Source organism: Phyllostomus hastatus, unplaced genomic scaffold (genome assembly GCF_019186645.2).
Source record: "Phyllostomus hastatus isolate PE091 unplaced genomic scaffold, TTU_PhHast_1.1 phas_scaffold_12, whole genome shotgun sequence".
Lineage (NCBI taxonomy): Eukaryota > Metazoa > Chordata > Mammalia > Chiroptera > Phyllostomidae > Phyllostomus > Phyllostomus hastatus.
Genome location: NW_025334007.1, coordinates 11,752,735 through 11,758,734, shown reverse-complemented (window position 1 = coordinate 11,758,734; position 6,000 = coordinate 11,752,735).

Sequence of the window (6,000 nt, the reverse complement as noted above, 5' to 3'; positions counted from 1 at the left end):
AAAGGAGGAAAGATCAGGACAACTGTAATAACAGAATCAATAGAATATAATTTAAAAGATAAATAAATAAAAGAGACTGCTGGGCCCTACCCACAGAGTTTCTAATTCAGTAGTTCTGGGGTCGGACCAAGAATCTGCACTTCTAACAAGTTTGCAGGTAGTGCTGATGCTGATGCTTCTGGCTGGGGAGTGCACTTAGAGAACCACTGTGCAAAAACCACTCTGAAAAGACTGTGAAAACTTACAGCTGGGTCACTAGGGTTTTTCCTATAATACAATCTTAGACATTAAAATTTGACATGCCGTGAAAGATCAGGCAGTTAACTCTTAAGTCTTCATTCCACTTTCCCTCCCCCGTGCACCAACTGATCAATGCATGCGAATTGTTCTTTCAAGAATAATCAACATTTACATTCTGTTCCACACCCATGTATCAATTGGTGAATGTATGTGAATTCCTTTGTCAAGATTAATTACATTTGCATTCCATTCTACAACCATAACTTCTCAGTTTTTTTTAAATAATGTTTTATTTTTTTAATCTTTTCTTAAAGATTTTATTTATTTATTAGAGAGGGAAGGGAAGGAGAGAGACAGACAGACAGAGAGAGAGACATCAATGTGCGGTTGCTGGGGGCCGTGGCCTGCAACCTAGGCATGTGCCCTGACTGGGAATCGAACCTGCGATGCCTGGTTCTCAGCCCGCATTCAATCCACTGAGCTACACCAGCCAGGGCTTAACTTCTCAGTTTTAAAATCTCAGTTCTGTATTTCAATGGACTCAGAGTTCCTAACCATTCCTTCTACTAGAACTTTGTTGGGAAACCTGGTCCTCTTTCTTGTGGGTTCCCAAATGTCCAGAGCAGGAGCTGACTGGACCCAATCAGAGGTGTACTACCCCCTTTGGGCTTTGGCATCCATAGGAGGCATTGCAACCTCGCGTGGGCACTGCCTCCTCCTGGGGACTCTTCCCAGACCCCTTCACTGAGACGGTAGCCAAAACTTCATCTTCCTAAGGGTTTTCCATGACTCTCCTCCACGTGGCCAGGTCACCCATCAATCCCTGTCCATACTGGGGCCTGTCCTCACCAAGATGTTGCTTTCATTTCTTTACTCAGTGCTTCTTAGGGAAGGGGGTGGGGGCGGGCCTGCACTGCCCTTGTTGCATTAGCATTTTCTCTCTTTACTTTCCTTGTTTGGTTGCTGCTGGCAAAGTTGTGACTGCTGCTTATTGAGGTGGCTATTTAATGGAGGAGAGTTTCTGATCCGGCTTTAACTTCTGATGGTACCTGGAAATACCTACAGCTTTCCAAAAAAAAAAAAAAACTATTGAAAAATATACGGTTTATGGGTAAAATGTGCTCTATATTATGCATTACATAAATTACTATAATGTAACTATAATTTTTTTTGCCAATAGCAAAAATCACTATTCTCCAAAATATTTATAGTAGTTTGTGATAAGATTATGGTTGATTTTTTAATCAAAATTTATATTGATATAGATTTACATGTAGCTTTAAGAAATAATTCACTTTTTGCTCTTCCTCTTTTCCTTCTGGTACCCCTATAATTTGGATGTTGGAACGTTTCAAGATGTCCTGGAGGTTCCTGAGCCTCTCCTCATGTTTTTGAATTCTTGTTTCTTCATTCTTTTATGACTGGATGTTTCTTTCTTTCTTCTGGTCCACACTGTTGGTTTGAGTCCCAGTTTCTTTCCCATCACTATTGGTTCCCTGTACCTTTTCCTTTATTTCACTTGGTGTAGCCTTCATTTTTTCATCTAATTTGCAAGCAAATGCAACCATTTCTGTGAGCATCCTGATCACTAGTGCTTTGAATTGTGCACCTGATAGGTTGGCTACCTCTTTATTGCTTAGTTGTATTTTTTTTTTGAGCTTTCATCTGTTCTTTCATTTGGGCCACTTTTTTTGGTCTTGATGCACCTGTTCCATAGAGCAACAAGTGGAAAAGTTATTTGAACAAATAATAAAGGAGAACTTCCCCAATCTGGCAAAGGAAATAGACTTCCAGGAAGTCCAGGAAGCTCAGAGTCTCCCAGGGAAGTTGGACCCAAGGAAACACACACCAAGGCACATCGTAATTATATCACCCAAGATTTAAGATAAGGATAGAATCTTAAAAGCAGCAAAACAAAAGGAGAGAACTATCTACAAAGGAATTCCCATAAGACTATCAGCTGATTTCTCAAAAGAGACCTTACAGGCAAGAAGGGGCTGTAAAGAAGTATTCCAAGTCATGAAAGGCAAGGCCCTCCATCCAAGATGACTCTATCCAGCAAAGCTTTCATTTAGAATGGAAGGGCAGATAAAGTGCTTCTCAGATAAAGTCAAGTTAAAGGAGTTCATCATCACCAAGCCCTTATTATATGAAAAGTTAAAGGAACTTGTCTAAGAAAAAGAAGATAAAAAATATGAAAGTAAAATGACAACAAACTCACAACTGTCAACAACCAAACCTAAAATAAAATAAAAACAAAAACTAACTAAGCAAACCACTAGAACAGGAACAGAATCACAGAAATGGAGATTACTTGGAGGGTTGGTTATCAGTGGAGAAGGGGAGCAGGAGGATGGGGGAAAAGGTACAGGGAATAAGTAACATAGATGGTAGGTAGAAAATAGACAGGGGGATGGTAAGAGTAGTATAGGAAATGGAGAAGCCAAAGAACTTAAATGTATGACCCATGGACATGAACTAAGGGTGGGGTAATGTGGATGGGACAGAGTGTGCAGGAGGGAAATAAAGGGGAGGGACAGGACAACTGTAATAGCATAATCAATAACATGTATTTAAAAAATAATAAAATAAATAAATAAATTTTTAAAAATTCAGACAGACCCCATGTTCACTTCACTCAGGTTTCCCCAACCCATCCCATTTTGAAACCAGCAAAATCACCAACAGAACAATGTCTTTTGATTTTTTTGTGAAACCAGTAAGAAAAAAATGTGACCAGAGGATGCTTAACCAGGAATACCAGTGTTTCTCTCAACTTTTTGTACAATATATATGTCCAGGATAATATGTACACTCTAGATCCCAAGTCTTTATTTTTGTGACTCTCTTCCCCAAAAGTTTGATGAGGTTCCTCAGAGCAGGAACCACGTGCTATCTTTGTCTTCCCAGTGCCAAGGAAGGCCCTACCACACAGAAGCAGGGGAGAAGGCAATGGTATGTGACTTATCAAAACAACTTCCCTTCTACAGTCTTGGGCACCAGTGAATTCAATTTCCCTTCTACAGTCTTGGGCACCAGTGAATTCAATTTTTTAAAAAGTTGTTCAATTTCACGCGTCTCCATTTTTTCTCCATTGCTCTCCCCTGCCCTGCCCACTCACCTCCCCACATCCAATCCTTCCTCCTATTGTCTTTGGCCATGTCCTTTATACACGTTCCTTGACCCTTCCCTTCCTTTCCCCCTTGTCCCCCTCCTTCCTCCCCTCTGGTCACTGTCAGTTTGTTCTTTATTTCCATGTCTCTGGTTCTATTTTGCTTGTTTGTTTTGTTGATTAGGTTCCACTTATAGGTGAGATCATATGGTACTTGTGTTTCACCACTTGGCTCATTTCACTTAGCATAACGGTCTCCACTCCCATCCAAGCCATTGCAAAGGGTAGGAGGAGCTCCTTCTTCCTTTCTGCTGCATAGCACTCCATTGTGTAAATGTATCATTGTTTTTCGATCCACTCATTTACTGATGGGCACTTAAGTTGCTTCTAGCACTTAGCTATTGTAAATTGTGCTGCTGTAAACATTGGGGTGCATAGGTTCTTTTGGATTGGTGTTTCAGGGTTATTAGGATATAGTCCCAGCAGTGGAATTGCTGGGTCAAAAGGCAGTTCCATTTTTAGTTTTTTGAGGAAATTCCATACTGATTTCCAGTGGCTGCACCAGTCTGCATTCCCATCAACAGTGTACCAGGGTTCCCTTTTCTCCACATCCTCTCCAACACTTATTGATTTATTAACGATGGCCATTCTGACCTGTGTGAGGTGGTATCTCATTGTGGTTTTAATTTGCTTCTCTCTGATGGCTAGTGATGCTGAGCATCTGTTCATAATCCCTTCATGTCTCTGGGCCCTCCGTATGTCCTCCTTGGAGAAGTGTCTGTTCAAGCCCTTTGGCCATGTGAATTCAATTCTTTCTAGTCAATAAAAAAATGCTATGGATAACCTTCTGTTCAACCTCCACAAGAAAACCAGATATTTAAATCCTAATAAACATTCTACTCATTGCTCATTCAACTAATATTTAATGAGTTCCCATTATGTGTCAAGTAGGATGTGGGGAGCTGGTGATACTACGGTGAACACCATAGATGTGGTCACCGTCCTTATGTTATACTCTAAATTATAAAGCAAGCCTTGCTTTTTAGGCTTCAGATCTTATGCACTAAATGTTTTCTGACTATACTCATGCTACAAATAGGTATTTTGCAAATAACATGCTTGGCATTTTGAGATAGTGCCAAAAATAAGTCCAAATATCCCTAAAAATGAAAATCAGTTGTGGAATGATCAATACTGAAGCAGCCATTTTACCCTGAAATGCTATCATAAATAAAAATAGAGCTAGAGAATCAATGCCACTTACCGAGTTATGTTTCTATGCTTAACGTCTCTTTTCCCTATCAGCCTGTCAGTACCATAAAGGCAGACTCTCTGTGCCTTTTTCTCATTTGTTGTGGTAATTTTAGCACAGAGTTTGTGCAATAAACACGTGTTAAATGTTTCAATTTTTGAGGCCCATTAACTGTCCCCCAGAACATGGGTATAACTCATTTTGAAATGTAAGGCAGATGTTAGGAGTACCTAACAAAATATTATGTTCTCATACTACTGTGTACATGCATTTCTTTCTTACCGTAAGTGGAATGTTAAATATGTTTGGAAAACCTGGCCTACAGAGATGGTACCCAGCATAAGACAGGCCACCTACCTAAATTTATTACCTGATTAAAAAATATTTAAGAAGTATTTTTTTTAATTTTTACTTATTTTTTGAGAGAGACAGACATTGATTTATTGTTCCATTTATTCATGCCTTCATCAGTTGTTTCTTATATGTGCCCTGACTGGGGACTGAACCTGAAACCTTGGTGTATTGGTACGACGCTCTAACCAACCGAGCTACCTGGCCAGGGTTATTACCTGATTTTAATGCAGCAAGTGTTGTCACCTCTCTTATGACTGATCCATTAAGGAAATGGCAGCCCTATCTTTTAAAGATATATAAATAAATGTTTGTAGTAAGATTTTTCATAATCCAGTCATGAAAAATCAAGTTCTTACCAGATTCTGCTTTACAAAGGTTTAAGTGCAGAAAAGTGTCATCAGCAGGTCCTAGCTATGGCTATAATTCTCATATAAAATTAAAGTAATATTCTCACAAACTGGCAAGTAACTTCCTCAAGCATAAGGAACAACAACTTTTATTAATCAATAAACATTTCACAAAAATGTGATTGGGAATGTATATGTACTACTAAGCATAACATGGAAAACACAAAGAAATTAGATTATTAAGGCCTAAAATATCTTTTATAATCCCATCAATTATGTCTTATACATAGTAGATATTCAACACAACTGAACTTAAAATAAACACTCTATAATATGTTCTTGTAAAATGTATAACGCTATAGTAAAGTACATTTCCCAAATATGAGACTTTGTCAAAAATTTTAAAAGCCTTTAAAAATATGGTATGAACAAGGTTGCCCTGAGGGAAAGTAAGATGGACTATAGATTATAAAATCTTCACATATTTTCCACAATAGCATTTTAAAACTAGAAAAGAGCAAATAGTTATAGAAAAAATTCAATGAACCAGTTACTAAAAATTCAGTGTACTCACTACCTGATGAAATATTTCGAAGCACCTTTTGTCTTGCCTTCTTATAATATGAAATGTATGAATTATCTAGGCCTTGAACTTCAGAAACTTAAGAAAATTTCAGTAAGCCAAAATGTCATCA